At 37.0% G+C, this 12,315-nt stretch overlaps 1 protein-coding gene across 8 annotated transcripts in view; it reads left to right on the plus strand.

Moving 5' to 3' along the window:
• LOC139079894 (uncharacterized) overlaps window positions 1-12,315 on the plus strand; it is a 613,636-nt gene that overhangs the window by 86,383 nt on the left and 514,938 nt on the right. For 6 of the 8 annotated variants that reach the window (XR_011533890.1, XR_011533904.1, XR_011533897.1 and 3 more), the window contains exon 2: window positions 3,719-3,818. The gene's annotated coding sequence lies outside the window, so the exon portion shown is untranslated. The remainder of the gene's footprint in view (window positions 1-3,718; window positions 3,819-12,315) is intronic. The other 2 variants (XR_011533913.1, XR_011533912.1) reach the window with 1 other exon arrangement.

Genomic DNA, 12,315 nt, shown 5'->3' on the forward strand with positions numbered 1-12,315 from the left:
GCATGTATCTTTATGCATTCGTGTTTTCATGTTCTTTGGATAAATACCCAGTGGTGGAATAGCTGGATCATATTGTAGTTCTAGTCTTCATTTTTTGAGGAATCTCCATACTGTTTTCCATGGTGGCTGTACCAGTTTGCACTCCCACCAGCAGGGTATGAGAGTCCCCTTCTCTCCATATCCTCTCCAACTTTTGTTGTTTCCTGTCTTGTTAATTATAGCCATTCTGACTGGAGTGAGGTGATATTTCATTGTAGTTTTGATTTGCATTTCCCTGATAGTTAGTGATGTTGAACGTCCTTTCATGTGCCTGTTGGCCATCTGTATATCTTCTTTGGAGAAATGTCTGCTCAGATCTTTTGCCCATTTTTTAATTGGGTTGTTAGATTTTTTGTTGTTGAGATGTATGAGTTCCTTGTATGTTTTGGATATTAACCCCTTATCACATATATGGTTTGCAAATATCTTCTCCCACTTGTTCGATTGTCTTTTCATTTTGTTGATGGTTTCCTTTGCTGTGCAGAAGATTTTTAGTTTGATGTAGTCCCATTTGTTCATTTTTTTTATTGTTTCCCTTGCCCGGTCAGACGGTGAAAATATGCTGCTAAGACTGGTGTCAAAGAGCGTACTGCCTATGTTTTCTTCTAGAAGTTTAATGGTTTCAGATCTTTCAAGTGTTTAATCCATTTTGAGTTAATATTTGTGTATGGTATAAGGGAATGGTCTACTTTCATTCTTTCGCATGTGGCTGTCCCATTTAACCAACACCACTTATTGAAGAGACTTTCCTTTCTCCATTGTATATTCCTGGCTCCCTTGTCGAAAATTAGCTGTCAATAGATGTGTGGGTTTATTTCTGGGCTCTCGATTCTGTTCCACTGATCTGGTGTCTGTTTTTATGCCAGTACCATGCTCAAATCTTTCTCTCTTTTACATCAAAACCTGTGTTTTGTGCACTCAGGTGTTTTTCCCTATGTGTGTGTCTATTTCGTTTTCCCATCCTTCTGACAGCAGGAACTCTGTAACGAGAATTCTTAATTTTTAGGTAGCTGTCACATAGCTGATCACATAAAGGGCCTCAATCCTGCATTTAAGTCCTTGAATAACTCAAATGCGATGTTGTCCTCTATAATGTTTTTCCATTTTTACTCGTTTAAAATGATGTGTATATTCATAATTGGAAATGGTATATTTTTTCCCTGTAAGCAAAAAAGAAAAGAAAATATTCCTGTGGATAATGATGGCACTTCCAGGAAATTTTGCTCTATTTTTGAGTTGGTCATGAACACAAAAGAGTTTATGTTTCCCAAGTTTCATTTTTATTTAATACATTTTATTCTCTGCATGGTTGATAATATTTCTTAGTTTATACAGCTTTGTGTTCTCCTAAAGGCTGAGACCCATTTTTCTCAGACCATTTGATTCTTCATTGGGGAAAAAAAATCTTCCAAAAGAGTACATGGACTTGAACTAAACTTAGACGCACTTAAGAAAGTCAATGTTTAATACATTACTCTATATTTGGGATCATTTAAAAAGAAATCCAGTTTAAAAAAATTCAGATGAAATAACATGTCTGAAGATAATTCTCAGACCTAGCCTATTCCTGTGTAGAGGGAACAAATTGAAAGAAATTCTTTACTGAACCCATAAATATTGAGGTAACTTGTAGAATTACTGACAAGCAACTCAGAAGCTGCTCCATAAATATTGTCCATCTATTCTTTATCATTTTATTCTAATCCAAACTCCTAATAACTGGGGAAAAAAGCTTTAGATGATTGGATAATATTTCTTCACAAAGTCAGCATAAATCTCCTTCTATAATACATTATGAGACAAGCAGGAGCCTTCCGATATTACTTATGGTAAATGAAAAAATTTATGCTGGTTCTTTTGTCAGCCATTACATGTTAATTGTGTAAGATTAAGGTAAGAGCTGTAGGAAATTAAAACAAAATACAGAAGGCCTGATTCATGGTCTAATGGGATTTGTGCTGTAACAAATGAGACAAGGCACTGGCAGAGATACACATATACATAACATCTCAAGATAGCTTAAGAGAACTACCCAGAAAGGCACAGATGAATTCAGTAGAAACTGGGATGGTCTAGGGTGGTTGGGGAAATTGTTACCTAGGTGGTGCAATTTGAGAGGAGTCTTCAAAGAAGGGCAGGGTTTTGTTAGATGGAAAGCAGGCAACACGACAATTTGGGTGGGAACAAAATTGAAAAATCAAGTTGCAGAAGTGGCTGAGGCAAAATATGTTTGAAGGAAACATCAGAATGACTAAAATGGAAGCTTTGTTCAAATCACAAAGTCATGCTTTATTTTTCTCTATCTTTTTCTCACTCACATCCATCAGTGGACCACTGTTTTTAATTAATCCAGACTACCATGCTTTAATATCTCTGCATTTTATCAGTTGTAAGATATAAGCTTTGAATTCTTGCACACAAGTGACCCATTCCTTTGAGGGTCTGATCACTCGAAAGGATCCACTGATCTCAGCTGCTAGATGGCCGATCACTTCCCTCACCATGAAACATCATCCTGTCAGGCTATGTCCTAATAGCATCAAAACCTTCAGCTTCTTGAGAAGCTAAACCAGGAGTGTCACGGTTCACTTCCACACATTCTCCAGCTGTGCCTGAACAGCTTGATTTCTCATCCATTTCATGGTGAAACAGAAATATTGTCAGAAATTCTTTTTTTCCTTTGAGCTACCAAGATTTTGGCGTGTATTTTTATTGGTCATTTCCTGAAAGTATTGGAGTATTTGACCATCCTAAATCACTTATCTGAGAACCAGCACATCTCAGAAATGGTCTGAGGCCTCTCCTTTGATTATCAATAAGGATCACCTTTAGAGGAGTCAAAGAGGAGACTACACTGAAACAGGAATTTGTCAGGTCCCTGTTGCATGTTTTTAATTCACACACCCACGTGGCTACATCCAACAGAGGTGACCTGAATTTTCTCCTTTGATGCCGCATGCCATGAATTCCCATAGCAGGTCAGGAACAAAGAGGGCATTTGAAAGCTTTTTTCTAACACTGCCTTAGCAGATACTGATGGATTGTGTCCCAGGAACACGCTCCTGATTTTAGAATCACAAACATCAGTAGGACCGAGATGCTCGTAGAGGCTCCAGTGGCTTTGATTTCTCTTGGGTGGTCAAAACACAGCATGTGTGATATTTTTACAAACTATGGTTCACAAAGCACATAGTTCTAGAGCATTTTGTTTTCATTATGTTCGTGTCAATGGAAACAGTTGTGCTTCCTGATGTCTTACTGAGATGGCCTTTTTGGTAATTTTAGGCCACTTTCCCAAGGATACTGAATGCTGCCTGACCCTTATTCCTGAGGAAATAGGCAGGACTTGGGCTGACCTGTTGTGGATAACGTACTTTCTCTAAGAATGGCAGAGGGAAAAACATCAGACTAGGATGCTCTCCAGAAATAATAATGGAGAATCTCTTCCTGTTTTGTAAACTCTTTGTGCTTTGCTCTCTGTGTGTTTGGTGGGAATATTATTTTTAAAGGGCCATTATACTGTGAAAAATGTTATTTTGTACTAAATTTGCTTTAGAGTTAAGGAAGATAAATAAGACCTTATTATTAACAAGTTTATAAAATCAACATTAGTATACTTAGCGGAAGTTTTTGAATGAGTGCTAATTCGGAATTTACAAGTCAACATTTTTTTCTCCAGCAGTTTTATTTAGACTGCCCATGGTGATATGAAAATGGGAATGAATAGCAATACCAATCCAGTGCTTCACCTGAAGAAAATTCAGGATCCTGGAAACCAGGTAAAAATAATACTTTAGGAATGCACATTCCCTTTATTTAAAAAAACTATTCTCTTTATCAAGTTTGATCTAGAATTTCCTTCAAGAAACTATATTTACTATCAAATTCAATTTATAATTTGTTTACAAATATTACAATTAACATTTCATTTCTCTACGAAGAGAAGAATGTTTTACTAAAACATACATTCATGCATTAATTCATTAACTTAAAGTTAGATCAGTAATATTATCTACTTTTGTGGAAATATTTTAAAGAAAAAGAGGACATATGACTATTTGATTTGACTTGTTATAATTTTAAGCAAAAGAAATAGGTTTAGGTTAAATAAATGTAATGAGTCTTTAAAAAATAACCTTTATTTTTACCAAATAAATATATGCACACATATTTAAAATGCAGATAAGTTTAGAGATTAATAATCTAAATAAATAACCCTTTGGCACCACTGCAGGAAGGCAATCACCATCAACTTCCTTCAGTTCTACTTTACGTCTGTGTTTTCAAATAATGTCCATACAGCCATCTCATGATTCCTCAACTTAGATTTTATTGATTTGCTTTTTGTTGCTACAAATGAATGTTTAAACTTAAAATCCCAAAATTCTTGATTCTGACATTGTAGTTATATCACTTTAGTTTAAATCCATATCTAGATTTTTACTTACTAAGACTATACAAATAGTGTTTACTGCCGAGCCTGATGATTTAATTATATTCCCCTTATTGCAGAGTTTTTGTTTTTCCTTGAATTCGTAAGTGCTTCATTTATTTATTAATTGTTTTGCCCAGTTCTTCCTCCTGCTCTACTTCTGTCTTCCTTCCTTATTCCCTTCCTCCCTTTCTTTCTTTCCTTTTTTTTGCAAAGTGTTCCCCAAAGCTTCAAAATCTTTATAAAATTCTTCTCTATTTAATTTTCAACACAGGCAAGTTGGTCAAACAATCTAGCAATTTGTAATATTTTTTTCTTCTTCTTTTCCCGTGGAGAAATCCTTTCCGGAGCCTCTCTCCTTCCCATTTCATCTTGTCTGGCTGCTCTCTAAAGCGTCCTATCAAAAGAGGTCATTCAGGGTTTCCTTGGCTGTCATCCTGCAAAATTCATTTTTCCATTTTATGATGTTGTAGCCTCTTCTTTCTAGAATTTATATCCTCCTTTTGCTTGGTGTTCTCTCTCTTCTTGCTGGAGCTCGTGTTCTGGTAATGTTTGGAGAAAAGTTCTACAGGTGATAAATAACTTAGAAACTTGCATGTTGAGAAATATCTTTATTCTACATGGTACAAGATTGAATCTTTGCCTGGAAATAGACTTATAGATTTAACATAATTTTCACTCAGAATTTTAAAAGCATTCTTCCATTATCTTCCAGCTTCCAATATTGTTGTTGAGAAGACCAATGTCATTTTGATTCTGATCATTTTTTCTATCACCTCCTTTTCTCACTAATAAGCTTTTGAGGTATCTTCCTTATTTATAGTGTTATAGATTTCACCAGAATATGCCTTAGTATGGGTCTTTCTTCATCCTTGGTCTTGGGGCCCTCAATGAATCCTTTCAATCTGATAATGTCGATTATGAGAAATTTCCTTGTATTATACTCTTAATAATTTCTTTACTAGAATTTAATCTCCATTTCTCAAATTACTCTCTGTGGAGTAGATTATCTCCATTGACCATCTACTTTTAGAACATCTTTACTTACCTTTATTTATGTGTTTGTCTTTTTGAGTTTACTCTTTATTATCTGTTAACACTTTTACTAAATTTATATTTTTGGTGCTCATATGTTAAATTTATAATTTTCCTTCTTATTCTCTATTTTCTCACTCTTTTTTATTGTGTCCTGCTTTGCTTCACCAAGGCAATATCTTTTGTCATATTTGGGGACATTATTATTATTTCTCTGAAATTTTATTCTGCTCACTGCATATTCTCTATTTCTCTGAGTTCCTTCATTCCTTTCACTTATTTTGCTATCTGTTTTTTCCTTGAAGGATTCCCAGTGGTGATCCTTGACTTTCCAGTCATATTTTTGAGGGAGGCACTAAACACCTAAGTAGGATCTCTGTGCACGGGAGGGATGCTTGTTGGCAGCTGGGCTCCACTTTTGATCCATTGGTTTGGCAGTTGGCTTTTTTGGTGGATATGACACGTTACATCTGTTTCTGAGGTTGCTTTTCTCTGTGGGAGTTATTTACTCAGGAGAAGAATTCTTAGTCTTCTATTTGGGGATATAAACACCCTGGGGCTTAGCTCGGGACAGCAGGTGTACACAGTTCTCAGTGGACGTAGACTGTCACGTAACCTTTCAATTGTTTGTACATGTTCCTTCGCTGTCTTTTGTGCTGTAGATTGCAGTCATTCTGACTCAGTTTCTCCAGATACCATTACTTTCCTTTAGGAGTGAGAAGGGTTAGTTCCCTGGCTCCTTTCCAGTAGATGGGTGACCATAGATAGGTGTCTAACTGGTCCTCTTACAGTCTTTCAAACTATCTCTCTGTTTTCAACTCCTGGCCTCAACCCCACCTTTGACAGTAACTGGATGTTCCAACGTCTGAACTTTTCTTAGATGTTGCTATGTGACTGTGTTTGTTTATTTTTAATTAGTATCTGCTATTTATATTCGGTTCATCTTCCTTTTACTCTGCTAAGTCAAATGCCACTATTCCATGCACTTTCTGTCTTTATATATTGTGATTTAGAGTTATAAAAGTCTTCTAGTTTTAGAAAATATTTGAGCTTGTGTGGTAGGCTGATAACGGCTTCCAAAAATATGTCCACGTCCTCTTTCTCAGAACTGTGAATGCTAACTTATTTGGAAAAAGGGTCTTTACAGATGTAATTAAGTTAAGGATTTTGAGAGGAAGAGATTATCCAGGTGGGCCCTAAGTGTCCTTAGAAGAGACAGACAAAGGGAGATTTGACAAAGAGTGATTTTGAAGTTGGAGGTAGGGATTAAAGCGATGTGGCTACAAGCCAGAGAATGCTAAGAGATAGAGGAGCCACCAGAAGCTAGAAGAAGCAAGGAACGGATTCCACAGAGCCTCTAGAGAGAGCACGGCCCTGCCAAAAAGCTTGATTTCGATTTGATTTGGAATTTATGTTGAACTTCTGGCCTCCAGAACCATAAAAGAATAATTTTATGTTGTTTCAAGCCACCAAGTTTATAGGAATTTGTTGTGGCAGCCACAGAAAACGTACACAGTTTGTATTAGAGTTTGTTTTTCTCCCTTAAGCTTTGTGATGATTTTGAAAGGAGAAAGAGGTAGAAGGATATTTATTTCACCTTCTTGAACCTGAAATCCTTTAATTCTTTTACTTAGGATAGTTTTATTTCTTGTAATTTTATTCCTGCCGTAAGGAGTGTGCCTACTTTCAAAAGTATTAGTGCTTTCCCAGATATGGAATTTCAACAGTGTCTCCATTTATTCCTCTTCTCTTCTTATTACACAGTGTCTCCTGTCAAATAGGTCTTACTTCCTTCTCTCCTTCTCCTTTTCTTTCATTTTTCAATAACCAATCAATTACCTACTTAGTGTTAGGCACTGTGATAAGCTTTGGGAATATAGAAACCAATAAAGCAGTTTTACTGCCCTCCGCGAGCTCACCTTCTATTGGTATAGAAAAGGAACAAAAACAGCATTTGACCGGTGCAAGACATAAAACCAAAACAGAAGTGAAAATCAACAGCTAAGATATGACACCATCAGTGCTAAATTAGAGGTAGGAGTGAAATGCTGTGGAAAAACAGTGAATAGCCCTGTTTGACAGAGGCTCAGAGGATTTACTAAGTAGTCCTTGAGCAGAGTCTGAGGGGATGAATTGGAGTTTTATGAAGAGCTAAATAGGGGAAAGGCATTTTATGGAAAGGAACTGCCTCCAAAGAAGGCACACACATGCTAAAAAGCATGGATTGCTTGAGGCTGGCAAGACATTTAATATGCCTGGAGCATAGATTAAGGATGGCAGAGGGGAGGGTCATGAGACTGGAAAGGTTGGGAGGCAGATTGTGATGAAAATTTTTTTGCTGTGTTAAGGAGTTTCAGTTTTTGTTATTTTGGAAATGGGGGAAAATGGGCTTTGAGCAGGTAATTGGCATGGTCCATTAGGAAGAAAACTCTGGCAGCATTCTGATCATTCTGATTATCCCGCTGATGAAGAGAAGCTGGGAGGTGGGTTAGGGGTCTCTTGTAAAAGACCACGTGAGCAGTAGATGACAATGACCTGAGTCAAAGCAGAGGTCATGGACAAAGATAAGAGAATGGAATGAGAGATAATTATGAAGCAAAATTAGCAGAGTGATGGAATTTCTACCATCAAGTAGAAGTGGTAAGTGCAATGCTTGCAGTCACAAGGTGCAATTGGATGCTAGGGGAAAAGGTCCATTTCCGTCTGGGCAAGGGCAGAAGAGGTGACAACTAAGCTGAATCTTAAGACAGAAGGAACAAGTTATTTGAAAAAGAGGCACAGGGAACCAGATTGTGGCAGCAAGGCTCTCCAAACACCAGAGATGATCTGAGCAAAAGCATGGATGTGAGAAACAGATTGGCTGCTGGATCAGCGATGAGTGGTGTGGAATTGCTGGTGTAGAGAGTCTCGTGGGAGGTGAGGTATGAAGGACCAGTCAATGGAAACCTCTGGTTAGCTTCCCTCATCCTTTCTTTCCTTAAATGTTCATTCTTACATTTATCCCAGCCTTTATGTCTGGAACAGTCTTTTGTCCACTGCTTATATTTTCTTCTTTTTAAAATATACTCAGAGCTTCTATCTGTCAGGACAGCCATACCAATTTCCTGTTCTTGGGAGAAATTTGTTTAGGTTTCTACTCATTAAAAAGTTATATCCAACTGTTTTCTCCGTTTATAATACACCGTTCATTCATTCACATATTTAGCTAGTAAAATGGAACAGCCAAGACCCTGTCCATGGCTTCCATTGGAATTCAAGCACACTGACTTGTTCTCTGGTTTGACAAGTGTTAAAGAAAAAGACAGCACCTCATATCAGGTCTTCACAGTTCTCTGCACTTACAAGTAGCCTGCAACATTTGACTGTTTCTTCTTCAGCTTTGTTTTTTGAAAGGAAAGGGAGCAAGAAAAGAATGAACTTTGTAACATGTAATCTGTATAATATATCCCAAAGTGCTTTAGCTCAGAAATTTACATAACTTTTGGAGCACATGCCATAGTTAGAATCAATTTCCTCTCCTTAAAAGCTTCAAAGTAAATTTATTTAGCTAAGAATTGGGGACAGAACAACAAACATGGCAACAATTCCCCAATCTAATTAAATAGCAGTTAGCATCTGAAAAGTAGTTCCTTATTGAAAATTTTAGAACTGGAATCACAGAACTTTATCTGCCTTTGTGTTCAAGAGCCCATGATATCCTCTTCTAACTGGAGGTCTGATTATTGGAATATAGGATCAAATTGCTCAGGAAAGTCATATGCTGTCTAAGATTAACTCTTTAGGATTAACTCAATAGTATAAATTTTAATAACAACTCTGGCAACCAGAGTTTTGGGTACAGTATCACAAGGGTTTTAGAGCCAGTGTTTTCAGAATATTAACTTAAATTTGGCGCCCCTGATCCTAGCAGCCTTGCCTTTCTTGGCAATATCCTCTGACCCACAATTACCCATGGATGGTCCCAAATATCCTAATCTAAAGCCTGATGATAGTTGCAGAGAGGTGAGAGAAATCTTCAAGAGTACTATATTTTATTTTTGTAAGAATTTCCAGATGCAGTATTTCACCCATATTAGAATTAGTGTCTTGGTACCAAAGGGGTTTTTGGCACCAAAATCTCCAAGGAGGAGGAGGCACCAAGGAAGGCTACAGGGAAAGATAACTTTGGGTAGGCTGGCTGTCCGCACTCCTCAAGCTGTAGCCTGTAGCCTGTTTTTCACTACCTGCTCATGAAAGCCCTGGTTTATCTCAGAGACATTCCTCTGTAAGTGCCAAATAGTCTCAACTCGCGTTCTTGCCTGAACTCTGGCACCCTATGTGAACCTTAATATGCTAGAGCAGATTTGCTTAATGCCTCTAATTTCTTTTCCTTGACTGAACTTGTTACCATTCTCTCTTCCTAGGTCTGTGTCTGGGGCCCAGGCAGGTTTAGCTACAACCACCTTGAGCATGGCTTGGTTGGATGGAATCTGTTACAGTGAGTGAGGGCTCAGGGGGACTGCTCAGTATCCCCTGTGTGATAACTTTAGCCCTGGCCTCACGGAAGATCTTCTCCTGAGGAGCTCAGCACTTGCCCCTGATACAGTTTCCCATGGGATCAGACTTCAGCTTTTACCTCTCGCTTTGCAAGACACGCGACCCATCCCAATTTGTCTTAGTTTGTGACTTGTCCCCATTTTCCAGTAATTTGTAAATTTCTTCAATCTGATTCAAACTCATACTTTCCAACCGATCTAGCTTTCTCAATCCCATCTTCCATCCTCTCCAGTCCAATTAGACTACTTTCTGTCTTCTATTCTAACGCCTCTACTTATATCAATATAGCAACACGTCAGAAGCATTAACACACATGTATTTTGTATCACCTCTTCAGGAACTATGTTTTCTCTTTCTTCCCAGCTCCCATACTGGTCGTTTGTTTATTTTTTCAAATTATGCCAGTTCATCTAACTCTCTCTTTCTCTCTCTGTTTCTATCTCCCTTTTGTTTCTTTCCATTTCTAATCCCCATATTTTACTTCCTTTACTTGCTTCATTGTTTTTGTTTTAACAAGATCTTAAAATGATAGCACCCAGACCGTATTCTTTACATATTTAGTGAAAGAGCAAAAGTTGTTGAACTAGATGCTTTTGGCCAACCTGGACTCTTGCTCCTCAGCATGAGATTTCACTGTGTTCAGCTTTCATTTTTCATTAATGACCCATTCTCTGTGTAGAGTTCTCTGTTTTCTTGCCTTTCTTTCTCTCCTTCCTTCTTTTTCTTTGTTTCTTTTTTCAATCTCATTCAACACCTTACTGGCTCACGCATCTTGCGACACACATCCTAAACTACAGAGAGACACTTTCTTGCTTTCCTGCTGCTGCTCCAATCCTTTGGGACCCATACAGACAGGGAGGGTCTCAGACATGAGTTATTTCAGACATGAGTCTGGGAAGATCTAATTAAGGGTCAAGTAGTAGATGCTGTGGGAGGGCGTTTGTCACTGAGCGAAAGAGATGACTCTTGCCATATGCTCTCAAAGGAGAAAACAAAGGCTATATACATACATGCACATGGTTTTACGTCTTCTCTTAAATTCTTCCGATAGGTCTAAGTAACAGCGTAGAAGCAGGGAAATGAAAGGGAAGAGGAAAATTTCAATTATTCATAAAAGAAGAATCATTCAAGTATTGACCAACTAGATTTGAGAGAGTAAATAGTCCAAAATAAGTCAAAAGCTTCAAGATTTGTGATAAAGAGAATGCTGGAATTAATAATACACCTAGAATATTTTTCTTTCATAAAAGAAATAAGTTAAATTCTAAATAATTTAGAAAGGAAATAAAAAAGCATAAAAACGATGCATGATTCTGCCATACAGTGACGACAATTGCTATCAACATTTCAATACCTGCTCCTTTTACTATATTTAAAGACTCCCATTTTTACAAATCTAGAATCATATCTCATCTGGAGTTTGTTTTATTCCTGCTTTGGCTTCCATAAAGCTCATATCTGATAATTCTTCAAAATGATGATTTTAAATCACTATATAATACTATATCATAAGAATTGATATACTCATTTTCAGTTTTGTAGGCAATTATAAACAACCTGATACAAAAATGTTGGTCTTTCTCGCTGATAACTTTCTTACGAAAGAGTCCTTGACTTTCTTACAAAAAAGTCTTTGATCTAGCTTATTTTTGATATAATATTACTGAAAATCATGCCCACCTCAGAGCCTTTTCACTGGTAGCTGTTGCTCTGGAAGTTTCCCCTACACATTATCATGTAGGATTCCTACATTGTGCTCTGATTGTTGCCCAAATGTTATCACACAAAAGAGACATTTTCCTGAGCACCTACATAAAATGTCATCTCTGCCACCTCCAAAATCATTCATTATCCCCTTATCCTGCACTATTTTACATCTTAGTATTCAATAGTTCCTAATATTTTACATTTACATGTGTATTTGCTTATTCTCTCTCTCTACCTCCTAGAACCTAAATGACAGCAGAAATTCTATCTGTTTTGTTAAACACTTTATCCCCAGTGCCTCAAACAGTGCCTGGCACATAATAAGTGATCAACAAATATTTGTTCAGTGACTAGATAAATAAAAAGAAAATGCAAGAATCTTGGCACATATAAACTGGTTGCTTTCCAGAAAGTTTGTTCCCATTTATATACTCATAAGAACAGAATAAGCCACTTTGAATATTTATTTTAAAATTGTCAAATAATAGGAAAAGTTTATACCATAATCTCAATGTTGCTTTAGTTTTCATTTCTTTTATTTCATCTTTGAATTATTTGTTCCTCTT

The sequence above is a fragment of the Equus przewalskii genome, chromosome 27 (assembly GCF_037783145.1).
Source record: "Equus przewalskii isolate Varuska chromosome 27, EquPr2, whole genome shotgun sequence".
Taxonomy (NCBI): Eukaryota; Metazoa; Chordata; class Mammalia; order Perissodactyla; family Equidae; genus Equus; species Equus przewalskii.